Genomic DNA, 13,964 nt, shown 5'->3' on the forward strand with positions numbered 1-13,964 from the left:
CCATCTTTATCAAACTTGAATTCTAATACAAAATCCTACCAGTGAAATGGGTATTTTGGTGAGTCACATCAGAGTTTACAGATTATTATAGTTTCCAAGCACAAAAATCTGTTCTGTAGACACCTTTGGACTGTGAATCATATGCGATCATGCTATCCCCCCACATAGATCAGCAGCATTATTTGACACACATCATCTTGACCTTCAGATTCCTAGTTTAGACTCATACTATTTGAGCTGCAGCAGTAAGTGCTAGTTCCTTTACTAACCAGTCACGGGAAGAAGTCTTGACATACACTTTCCCAGTGGGTTACACAACTCTTAGGCAGCAGTAGAATACTGGTGATAAGGGATCCTGGAGATCGTTTCTGATCCTAGGAAAGGATTTGCTTTATAGTAGTAGTTAAAGATAAGATAACCCAAAATGATTTATTCATTCAGAAAGGCAGTGTGGAGCAATGTCTAACACTTTGCCACCACACTGCTCATTCGTTTTCCAAAGCCATAATATATTCAAGTTAAAAACTGTGTTAAAGTGAATACTAGTAACTTAAAGACAAAACATTATAGGGAAGTTGTAATGATCCTAAAACCAAGTGTGACAAACTCAGGAAATTCAGTGTTAAGATTGCATTTAAAAGAAATCCAAATACTTCAAGGTATATAGATACACAATTAAGGCATACAACCTTATCTCTGTCCTATAGTGACATTGTGTAATAATATAATTATGACTAGGGAATTTTAGTGTTTGTGGCTTCAGATTAGACAACATTTATATTTAAAGACACATCCATAATTTTCATATCCTCCCAAGATTGTTTGGTGCCTTCACTGTGCATTTCCATACCTTGAATTATTTTAAATGGTACAAATTCTATAGATTCTGGTTACATCCATTTTACTCAATCTATTTTATAGTCATGCATATAAAAGTGCTATTCTTAAAAATATCAGAATGAAAAATTGTTATTTTGTATTATATCATATATTATAATTAGAGTTGGTTGGAAACTTCCAATAAAACAATGTTGCTGGAAAATGCTGACTTGCTGAATCCAAAACGTTTCATGGAAGCAGCTCTTGTTCAATGAACTTTCGGCGAATCAAAGCAAATCCATGGGAAACCTATCCGCTCACTGGGCTGCAGGGGAGCCTGGTCTTCGAAGGTTTCAGAGTAGCAGCCATGTTAGTCTGTATCCACAAAAAGAAAAGGAGTACTTCTGGCATCTTAGAGACTAACAAATTTATTTGAAGCATAAGCTTTCATGAGCTACAGCTCACTTCATCGAATGCATGTCCGTGAGCAGTAGCTCATGAAAGCTTATGCTCAAATAGATTTGTTAGTCTCTAAGGTGCCACAAGTACTCCTTTTCTTTTTTTGGTCTTCTAAGGTTTTCAGTTTTGGGACAGCCCTGCCATGCTGACTACTAGACTCCAAGGGGCAGCTGACATCCCAGACTCACAGACCTTAGGAGTGGCAGCTGAGTGAAAGTGACATTTTTGTCATTTTTACTCAACAGCTGCCAGGTTTCCATGGAACAGATTTGGTTTCTCTAATACACCATTTTTTTCAGGATTTCTGGTTCATGGAAATTTTGAAAAATGTTGATATGTTCTGATTCAGAACAAAAACAAATTTTGAAAACATAATTTCCCATGAAGTGGAAATCCTGTGTTTTAGACAGCTTTAATTATAACAATTTTTTAAACGTCAAAACGTACTGTTTCTACTTTGTCAAAATATTGTATAGTATTATTCACTTTTAATTTTCTTTCACAGAGAACTTTGAAATTTTTGGGTTCCTTCTGATAAAGAACTAAGCCAAATTTTGAAAACTCAAGTCTTTTGTGAAATAACATTTCCATCCTCTGTCTAATTCTAGTCAGAAATCTAATCGAATTGGCTTCCCAAATGTCAAGTTTTCCCAGACCTCTAAATTCAGTCTCCCCACCTTTGGAACATTATAAATATACAGTGAGAATAGTAGTGCTGCTCTTGGGTCTATTTGTAGATAGACAGATAGATGAAGAGAGAACAGACAAGTTAGAGATCCTTGACTGTAAAGGTAATTTGAAATGCAAGACCCATGACAGAGCACAGTGGGGACCCTACTCCTTGCAGGGGGGTCTGGGCATCACTGTAATATAAATAAATGTAAGAAATGTATTTATAAAGAATGGCCTCACCTTACCAAAAATATCAGTTCTATACAGTAATTCACAATGTTTTATAAAAATTCCAGTATGATAAACTCATCCTTTCTAACTCAAAAAAAAATCAGGAAAACAAATGGTCTAGGGAGGATAAGTAATAGACTGAAGAAAAGGAGTGAAATACAGGTTCTATAGACCCCTTGTAATGTATTCAGTCCTTAAATGAACATTGCACAGTGTTTTTTTTTCTCTGCTTGAAGATTTTTTCATTTAGACTTCACCATATCCAAGAATTCTTTTCTCTTCATCCAAGCAAACGTGTAACCACAACAAATAAACAAAAGACCCCAGAGTTTTTAGCTTACATGAAAGGATACTGCAGTTTTCCTGTATAGTCTCACAACAAATTGCTAGATGTAATCTTGAAAGGGATTTGAAGTTCAAAATTCAAGTTATAGGTTTATAATGACCTCAAGTGTTGACTTAAAAAAACTGCAATATGCAATTGATAAACCACAAAGACCAGCTGCAAAATGGTGAGGAAATGTGTTATAGATTATATGGCATACTATAAAATATGAAGCAACTAAGAGACAGATGAATAGTTCAGGCATTTAACTATAGAAAAAGAGACAGACAAAAAGTATGTGATTTCCACGTTAACTTTAGCAGCTAGCAGAAATAAATAGTGTTATCAAAGCTCTTAAACACAAAGTAGTTTGGATAGTGTAGCTCCTACTTTTCAGTTTTCTGTTCCTCCATTCTTGTTCTTGAGACAGTAACAAGGATTGTGGAAGAGTGTTCCAGGTTTATGTAAGCCACCTTTGCCCTTTTGGTATTCTTGGAGCAGCTGCAGTGCTATGTCACACCCATAGCAGAAGTCAGAGCACTCTCTGGGGTGTTATTTTTTTATCCTATGGATGTAACAGCCCACTATAGGCCATCTACGCAGCAAAATATAATAGTGCTCCCTAGCAGACCCTCTATGGATGAGGTCATTTCAGCAACCTGTACAGCTTACAGTCTCTATGCCACTGATTGGTGACCTTATCAGCAATGATCTTAAGCAGTATCCAGGCCATGCATATAGATCTGGCCAGAATAGAGACTATTAGGATCTGAATTCCCTTTGCATCAGTGTGCATGTAGGTTTGAAAAAACATAATAAATAGTACCAATAGGAATATCACAAATAGGCCAAGAATCTCTGAGATAACTCCTTAAACTAAGAGGGCCAAACAAAGTTTCATATTGGGGAATATATATTCTGACAGAGAACACTAAATCTATGTCTACATTAGCACTTTTGTCAGGAAAACATTTGTTGGTCAAGGGTGTGAAAAAACCACACCCCTGATCTACTTAAGTTTCATCGATAGAACGCCAGTGTGGATAGCGCTATGTCAGTGGGAGACGCTACTGTCACTCATTGGGGGTGGTTTAATTATGCCAGCGGGAGAACTTTCTCCCATTGGCCTAGAGCAGCTACTTGGGAGACCTTACAGCGGTGCAGCTGGAGCGGTACAGGTCTGTAATATAGACATAGCCTAAGTGGAGATTTAAATTATATATAGCTATTAATGCAAATAAAAGTAAATCTTTGTTGATGTAGAAAAAAATAAATGTTACATTATAGGAAAATTGATTATTTTTTCTACATCAACAAACATCTACTTTTACAGACACTACTATTCTAGGAAATAAAATGGATATCCCCTCATAGAGTAATTAAAAAAAAAAAGAATACATGCTAAAAGTTTCAGAAGTTTTTGATATAATTGGAAAGTTATGTTTGTTCAAGGATATAAGTTGGCACAACTTGATGCTTAAACAATCTTGCATAAAGCTACAGAAATAGTTTGTGAAACTTCAGCACTCTTCCTCTGAGGATCTCAAACTGCTTTACAGACATAACTGCACTAAGTCATGCAATCACCCTGTTGTTTGTAAGAGGCCTTATCTATACTAACTTTTCTTCCCTAAAATGTCCTGCCATTGCTATCCCCAGTTCAGCAGCAGCAATGGTAGGAGCTCTAGTGTACTTAAGAGGCTGACAACAACCAATATTTTAACCACTGTGTCATCTAGCCCTGTTCTGATACAGTGGTTAAAATGCCATGTCACCATGATAACAAGGTAATTGAAATGCTGTCCACCTGTTATATTTTGTCTACACACTAGCACTCCTGCTGTTGCTCCCGCTGACAGCTGAACTGGTAGTAGCAATCGTGGAAAACTAAGGCCTTGTCTACATGCTATCAGCCAAGCACATTAGAGGGCTATGATTTGCAAACTGCTTTAGCATGCAGCATTCCAACTACCCTTGTTGGTGTACTCTGAAAGGCACCTAGTTTGCATTTACATAGTCCAGTTTGAAAAGTACAGGAAACGATGTTAACATAGTCCAAAGGACTCGGTTAAGATCAGCTAGCTCCCTTTTAGAGCAGACTAGCAGGGCACTTAGAACGCAACACAGTAGTATTTTACAAATCACACACTTCTAATGTGCTTTGCTGGACCATGTAGGCAAGGCCTTAGTTTCCAGCTCAACTCTATGGACACTCCCAGACTGCAGAACTGGAATTAATTTGCAAACTGGATACCATTAAATTCGGCCTGAATAAAGACTGGGAGTGGATGGGTCATTACACAAACCAGAAACTATTTCCCCATGCTAATTTCCCCCCCTATTGTTACTCACACCTTCTTGTCAACTGTTTGAAATGGGCCATCCTGTTTACCACTACAAAAGTGATTTTTCCTCCTGCTGATAATAGCCCACTTTAATTGATTTGTCTCATTAGAATTGGTAAGGCAACCCCCATCTTTTCATGTTCTCTGTGTGTATATATATCTTCCTACTATATGTTCCACTCCATGCATCTGATGAAGTGGGTTTTAGCCCATGAAAGCTTATGCCCAAATTAATTTGTTAGTTTCTAAGGTGCCACAAGTACTCCTCATTCTTTTTGCTGATACAAACTAACACGGCTACCACTCTGAAACCTGTCCCAATTTTGAAAGGCTCGCAGTACAGTTGGAAGTTTATTGTATGATTAGAAAGAATGAATCCTATGACTTTTTTCTCACAAGTGCAAAGGGCACAAGAAATACTAAGGAATGGGTTAGACTTGAAGTTCAAGATCCCATCTTGTAATGTTGGCCCCTTAAGATATTTTTTCAATTAAAAACGGGGTGCTGCTAACCTGTAGTGAATTAGAAAAATCCGTAATATTTGCAAAGTGGCAGAAAAGGCAAAATTGCAAATGTAGGATTTGAGAGCATCAAGAAACTAGACTGTAAGTTTGACACAGTGGGACATGAAGGATGGATGTGAGAGGAGGAACATAAATAAGGAAAAGCGCGCATCTGTATATTGCCAAACTTTCTGACAGATAGGCAATTTGACTGTGTGGGAATAAACATATAAGAGGCTATCCATAACTTGCACAAAAATGCACAGTTTGCCATACGTAAAGCACTTTGCCAGTACAGGCAAAATTCAACTCTAAATAAAGTATAAGATTCACAAGGCTATAAAGTTTTATTATTTTCAGTGAAAGTTTATCAACTTGATTGATTTTGTGTTAATTTACTATCAAGAGCTACAAACATACTTTGGGATAAAATTGATTAATATTGTCAAGCTGTCTGGAGTGCCTCATGACCGTAAGTGCCAACCTCAGGGCAGACTGTTAAGAACCAGGGTACACACCCCAAACTGGTTGTGTATTCTACACTTAAATTTCACCAACCAAGTGTGAACTACTCAAGCACTACAACAGCCTTAACATGGAGTCACAACAGTTCCCTTGGGTACTCTGGTCTATCTTTCCACATAGATGGTCCCTTACACCAAAAATCACAGCAATATACAGGTTACTCCCAATCCCAAAGGACCAGTCACTTACACCAGGTCAATTGCACCTTAGATCCCTCACCAAAGACAATGCTTGTAGCCAATCCTATAGTACATTAACTAAAGATTTATTAACAGAGAAAAAGAAATGAGTTATTTACAAGGTTAAAGCATGTAAACATACATACAAATGAGTTAGTCTTAAGTTCCAAAAGGTAATAGAAGCTGCTGTAATATGCAAGCTCTATATATCCATTAGGGATAACTCAAGCTAAGCAGCTTGGGGATACCTTGCTTAAGCTTAGAAACATTTCTCTCTCCAAATTCCAAGCAGCATAGAGATACAGTTCCTTCTGGTCAGGCATTTTTATTTCCTTCCCCACTGAGTTCAAACTGGTAGCATAAGTGTCAGTCTCCTCTCCATGGGTGGGGTTACTAGGCAATCAACAAAGTCTTTGTCCTTTGATGTTTCACAATGACTCATTTGGTTTCAGTGGGCATTCTTGTGTGCAGGACCAGCACTTTACATTAATTAACGCTTCGTTCCTGTTTGAGTCACAGAGGTTTACAATGCAAACACTTATAACTTTTCAGAGTAGCAGCCGTGTTAGTCTGTATTCGCAAAAAGAAAAGGAGTACTTGTGGCACCTAGAGACTAACAAATTTATTTGAGCATAAGCTTAAGTGCATCCGATGAAGTGAGCTGTAGCTCACAAAAGCTTATGCTTAAATAAATTTGTTAGTCTCTAAGGAGCCACAAGTCCTCCTTTTCTTTTTACTTATAATGTTGTACTATGGGCTACAGATGTTATAAGTGAGATCAATACATGCAGCATCCTACAAGCATTTTATCAAGTCTAAACACATTCTTATCAACTTAACACCTATTTTAACAATGCTAACACACAGGTGAGCCAGACTGATTTCCAGCTATGCATTTGTCAGTGCTCATTGAGGCCTAGGGGCCTTGGCATGTGGTCTGCTAGGGTCACAAATAGATCAATTGCAATTTTAATAACATTTGTAAGAGAAAGCATGCAGTCCTCTAAAAACTATTCTATCTAAAGTTTTCAGAGTAACAGCCATGTTAGTCTGTATTCGCAAAAAGAAAAGGAGTACTTGTGGCACCTTAGCGACTAACCAATTTATTTGAGCATGAGCTTTCGTGAGCTACAGCTCACTTCATCGCATGCATACCGTGGAAACTGCAGCAGACATTATATACACACAGAGATCATAAAACAATACCTCCTCCCACCCCACTGTCCTGCTGGTAATAGCTTATCTAAAGTGATCATCAAGTTGGGCCATTTCCAGCACAAATCCAGGTTTTCTCACCCTCCACCCCCCCACACACAAACTCACTCTCCTGCCGGTAATAGCCCATCCAAAGTGACAACTCTCTTCACAATGTGCATGACAATCAAGGTGGGCCATTTCCTGCACAAATCCAGGTTCTCTCACCCCCCTCCAAAAACCACACACACAAACTCACTATCCTGCTGGTAATAGCTCATCCAAAGTGACCACTCTCCCTACAATGTGCATGATAATCAAGGTGGGCCATTTCCAGCACAAATCCAGGTTTTCTCACCCCCTCACCCCCATACACACACAAACTCACTCTCCTGCTGGTAATAGCTCATCCAAAGTGACCACTCTAAAGGTATTCATGACATTTCTGATTATTTCCAGAAGCTGTGACCTCAGAGAGCAATCATTTGTATAAGCATCTACCTATCTGACTAAACAGAATGAGTTCTTTTTTAATGCTTTCACCTCTGAGTCATGGGAAATGTCTGTACTACTGATGTGTATAATCTGATAACATACAAGTAATAGTAATGGAGAATAAGCTCCAACAATATAGCCTCATAGTAGAAACTATGTTCTCTATTTTAATATAGGGCATGTGAGCTTTATTTGGAAAAATATAATCAGGCTTCTTAGGACTGGGAGTACATGCTTAAACTATGAAGGTCAGGATGTAATGGTTTTTACGATGTAATACTGTTTAAAAGTTTTACGTTAGGTACATTTAACAAACATAAAGTTTACTTTTCGTTAAACATGTAATGCTTTACTAGCTCATATTTTTCATTATTAACCGGATATCGACTCACAGTTTCTTAAATAGAAAACAGAAATATAACAGTAAGAAATATAAACAGACTTTTACTGTATTAATCTCAAGCCACAACACAGAGATGCAGGCGTGTTCCCTGTGTCAGTGAGACATAATTTTCCCACTGGAAACAGGGAATCCATTGTGTGCTTTCAGATTTGTTTACTCCATGAGTGTTTGCCAGGCTGTGCTGTAGTCATGAGAGTAGCAGATTGATTTAAGCAACCATGACCACATTGTATGCAATTTGCATGCCGCTGATTTTAATAGTTGTTTTTCTCTTCCACAGCAGTTATGTGGAATCATAGAATCTCAGGACTGGAAGGGACCTCGAGAGGTCATCTAGTCCAGTCCCCTGCACTCATGGCAGGACTAAGAATTAGCTAGATCATTCCTGACGGGTGTTTGTCTAACCTTCTCTTAAAAATCTCCAGTGATGGAGATTCCACAACTTCCATAGGCAATTTTTTCCGGGGCTTAACCACCCTGACAGTTAGGAAGTTTTTCCTCATCTCCAACCTAAACTGCCCTTGCTGCAATTTAAGCCCATTGCTTCTTATCCTATCCTCAGAGGTTAAGGAGAATTTTTTTCTCCCTCCTCCTTGTAACAGTCTTTTATGTACTTGAAAACTATTATCATGTCCCCCCTCAGTCTTCTCTTTTACAGACTAAACAAACCCAGTTTTTTTAATCTACCCTCATGGGTCATATTTTCTAGATCTTTAATCATGTTTGTTGCTATTCTCTGGACTTTCTCTAGTTTGTCCACATCTTTTCTGAAATGTGGTGTCCAGAACTGAACGCAGTACTCCAGTTGAGGCCTACTCAGCACAGAATAGAGCAGAAGAATTACTTCTCGTGTCTTGCTTACAACATTCTTGCTAATACATAGAATCATAGAATCATAGAATATCAGGGTTGGAAGGGACCCCAGAAGGTCATCTAGTCCAACCCCCTGCTCAAACCAGGACCAATTCCCAGTTAAATCATCCCAGCCAAGGCTTTGTCAAGCCTGACCTTAAAAACCTCTAAGGAAGGAGATTCTACCACCTCCCTAGGTAACGCATTCCAGTGTTTCACCACCCTCCTAGTGAAAAAGTTTTTCCTAATATCCAATCTAAACCTCCCCCCCTGCAACTTGAGACCATTACTCCTCGTTCTGTCATCTGCTACCATTGAGAACAGTCTAGAGCCATCCTCTTTGGAACCCCCTTTCAGGTAGTTGAAAGCAGCTATCAAATCCCCCCTCATTCTTCTCTTCTGCAGACTAAACAATCCCAGCTCCCTCAGCCTCTCCTCATAAGTCATGTGTTCTAGACCCCTAATCATTTTTGTTGCTCTTCGCTGGACTCTCTCCAATTTATCCACATCCTTCTTGTAGTGTGGGGCCCAAAACTGGACACAGTACTCCAGATGAGGCCTCACCAATGTCGAATAGAGGGGAACGATCACGTCCCTCGATCTGCTCGCTATACCCCTACTTATACATCCTAAAATGCCATTGGCCTTCTTGGCAACAAGCGCACACTGCTGACTCATATCCAGCTTCTCATTCACTGTCACCCCTAGGTCCTTTTCCGCAGAACTGCTGCCTAGCCATTCGGCCCCTAGTCTGTAGCGGTGCATTGGATTCTTCCGTCCTAAGTGCAGGACCCTGCACTTATCCTTATTGAACCTCATCAGATTTCTTTTGGCCCAATCCTCCAATTTGTCTAGGTCCTTGTGTATCCTATCCCTCCCCTCCAGCGTATCTACCACTCCTCCCAGTTTAGTATCATCCGCAAATTTGCTGAGAGTGCAATCTACACCATCCTCCAGATCATTTATGAAGATATTGAACAAAACCGGCCCCAGGACCGACCCCTGGGGCACTCCACTTGACACCGGCTGCCAACTAGACATGGAGCCATTGATCACTACCCGTTGAGCCCGACAATCTAGCCAGCTTTCTACCCACCTTATAGTGCATTCATCCAGCCCATACTTCCTTAACTTGCTGACAAGAATACTGTGGGAGACCGTGTCAAAAGCTTTGCTAAAGTCAAGAAACAATACATCCACTGCTTTCCCTTCATCCACAGAACCAGTAATCTCATCATAAAAGGCAATTAGATTAGTCAGGCATGACCTTCCCTTGGTGAATCCATGCTGGCTGTTCCTGATCACTTTCCTCTCATGCAAGTGCTTCAGGATTGATTCTTTGAGGACCTGCTCCATGATTTTTCCAGGGACTGAGGTGAGGCTGACTGGCCTTTAGTTCCCAGGATCCTCCTTCTTCCCTTCATCATCCCACAATGATGTTTGCTTTTTTTGCAACAGCCTTACACTGTTGACTCATATTTAGCTTGTGATCCTCTATGATCCCCAGATTCCTTTCTGCAGTGCTGCTTTCTAGGCAGTCATTTCCTATTTTGTATGTGTGCAACTGATTATTCCCTTTCTAAGTGGAGTACCTTGCATTTGCCCTTATTGAATTTCATCCTATTTTCTTCAAACCATTTCTCCAGTTTGTCCAGATCATTTTGAATTTTAATCCTATTCTCCAAAGCACTTGCAACCCCTCCCAGCTTGGTATTGTCTGCAGACTTTATCAGTATACTTTTTATGCTGTTATCTAAATAATTGATGAAGATATTGACCAGAATCACACTCAGAACTGATCCCTGCGGGAACCCACTCAATATGCCCTTCCAGCTTGACTGTGAACCACTAATAATTACTCTCTGGGAATGATTTTCCAATTAGTTATGCACCCACCTTATAGGTACTCTCTCTGGGTTGTATTTCCCTAGTTTTTTATGATGTCATACAAGACAGTATCAAAAGCCTTACGACACTCAAGATATACCACATTTACCACTTCCCCCTATTCACAAGGCTTGTTACCCTGTCAAAGAAAGCTACTAGGTTGGTTTCACATGATTTGTTCTTGACAAATCCATGCTGACAGTTACTTATCACCTTATTATCTCCTAGGTATTTGCAAACTGATTGCTTAATTATTTGCTCCATTATCTTTCCAAGTACTGAAGTTAAGCTGAGTGGTCTGTAATTCCCCAGGATGTCCTTGTGACCCAGACTGCATAGGACAGGGGTTCTCACAACACATTTTTGGTAGCCTCAGAGTCCGGCCACTAACTTTTCACTCAGACAAATTTTTCCTAAAATATTTAATTAACTTTAGGAAGAACAAATGAATATACATGTACAAATCATCATAATTTATTTATGTAGAGTTTCTTTTTGCAGACTCAATAAAAATAATGTACAATTGTCTCTAATTTTTACTTGTTTTAAACAGAATAGAAACAGAAATAAGTTGCTTTGAACATTCTTGTCTTTTTGTTGTTGTTTCTTTTGCTTTTTTGGTTGCTTTTTTTAAAAGACTTGCTATCTAGTAAGTCTGCTGTTGTGAAAAGTAATATTTGTTAATATCACTTTTCACAGCAGACTTACTAGTTAGTTGGGAGGATGTGAAAAATGATATTAACAAACATACAAATATTGATTTTCACAACAGACTTAGACAACCCTGGCAAGCCAGAGGACAAATTAAGCCCTCGATGGGGAAGTGGGTAGGGAGACAGCAGGGGCCAGGGATGATGAAGGGGTGGTGGTGAGCCAAGGGCCATTACCCATTGCCACGTGGCTGGGGTCCAGGGCTGGAGCCCAAAGCCCCTTGACTGAAGCCTGCCACCTGCCACCCTAGGGCTGAAGCCTGAAGCTGGAGCCTCACTGCCCCTAGGAAGGTGGGAACTCACTGGCTGCCTGCTCCTCCCGTGTTTGTGGCTTCACAAGTGGTCAGGGTCCAACCCCTGCTGGTGGCTCTAGGGGAGGGTCCACTACTCCCCCGCAGGAGATTGTGGCCACAAGAAAAGCTCCTGGTAGCTGCATGTGGCCACGGTGGCTGCATTTGAGAAACGCTGACCTAGGGTACCCCTCACTGAAAATGCCAAGGTTGCAAAAGGGCGAGCAGATTCTCCCCAAACTGGTGTTTAAAACTCAAGTTAGACTTACCAGTCAGTCACAAACTATGCTACTGATCCCCCCATACTGGTTATCAAGAAGCTAAAAAAGAAATCACACAACCCCCTTTATTGCATTCCAGTTCTCTGGCTCCCAATCAGCACATAGGTCCAGTACAGTGAGAAGTTATTTAAAAACTCTGCTCACTATAAAAAATGTTCTTTTGACCCCAAAGGGCCAGCCACATTACCAGATCAATATTAGTTTGGATCTTATCCAAAATACCACACTGCCAGCCAAACCCTTAGCATCTAAAACTAAAGGTTTATTATGAAAGAAAGAACAAGAAGACAGTTTTTAAATGGTCAAGCAATCAGATACACAGATAAGATTACAAAGTCCATATATCAGGTTCTTAACAGTGTTGGTGAGTTTGCTGGCTTGAAAGTCCCTCTGGAACACATCCACAGCTTGTTCAGTGCTTCAGTTTGTAGAGAAGTTACTCCAGAGGTGAGGAGCAGGAATGAAGACAAAATGGAGATGATGCAGCTGCCTTTTTATATCCTTTGCTATGTGGTTTGTACTTCCTTTGTCCCAAACACAAACTCATGGCACATGGCATGGACAAACCTTGGAGTCTCCTGTCCATAGGCATGCCCCTATAAATCCTGCTGACTCAGAAGGTGTAGCTCCTGGCTTCTTTCAATTGATTCTTTGTACAGCTGATGACCCTGGATGGGCCATCAAATAGACTACATAGTGCTCATACCAATCTGTCTGGGGGTGTCACTAGAAACACAGCACAAGTTTGGAAATACAGATATACAATATATGTCTATAACTCACAATACAAAGATGATACAAACATATAAACACTATTATCACACTTGGCAAATTATAACATTTTCGCAAATACTTTACACAGCATATCTGGTCAGATTCATTGCAATTTTATATTGGTATCAATAATATCACAAAGTGTTCCACATATTCCATACTGTATCACAGTCCTTATTTCCCTTTTTATAGATGGGCACTATTTTTGCCCCTTCCCAGTCCTCTGGAACATGTCTTACCACAGGAGAGACTGGTATTAGATACCCCCTGCCAGTGCTGCTGCCAATTTGGATGTGCCTAAATTGACTATGTCAGTAATATGCAAACTGTGGTCATGCTTCCCTGGGGGGTGCAAGAGGTTCTCTGGATGTGTGTGAAGAAACTACTGCCATAATAGCAGGATAAAAATAGAGTGGGTATTTCAGGGTGGGACAGAAGCAGGATCAGGGACAGTGCTACGGGAGACTTGCGGGGGCTATGGCTACCCCAAATTTGTCTTAAACCCCTGTAGCCACCCTTTCCAGCACAAAGGTCAACCATCATGAAGAAGTAAGGATGCATGGTATGCCATTGTCACCCTTACTTCTGTGCTGCTGGTAGCGGCATTGTCTTCAGAGCTGGGCACCTGGCCAGCAGTTGCTACTCTCCAGCTGCCCAGTTCTGAAGGCAGAGAGGAGAGAGTGGTGGCTGCTGGCTGAGGACCCAGTTCTGAAGGCAGTGCTGCTGTCAGCAGCAGCAGCAGAGAAGTAAGAGTGGTTATATTATTGGTTCTGTGTAGTGTTTTAATGAATATTATCAAGTATAGTACAAAGAAGTGGATATGGAATATTAAATATGTTAAATGTTCTTTTGCTAATTGTTAATGTTTTTTATATATAACATGATGCTGGTAAATGTTGTTAATATGGAACCTGGATATGCTGGTGTCTGTCTTTTGCAGAATTTTAGGAAGGGGGAATGTAAGGGGACTGTCGGCCCCTTATCGACCACAGGGAAGGGGTGGGGGCATGGAAATAACAA

This window comes from Eretmochelys imbricata, chromosome 2 (assembly GCF_965152235.1).
Source record: "Eretmochelys imbricata isolate rEreImb1 chromosome 2, rEreImb1.hap1, whole genome shotgun sequence".
Lineage (NCBI taxonomy): Eukaryota > Metazoa > Chordata > Testudines > Cheloniidae > Eretmochelys > Eretmochelys imbricata.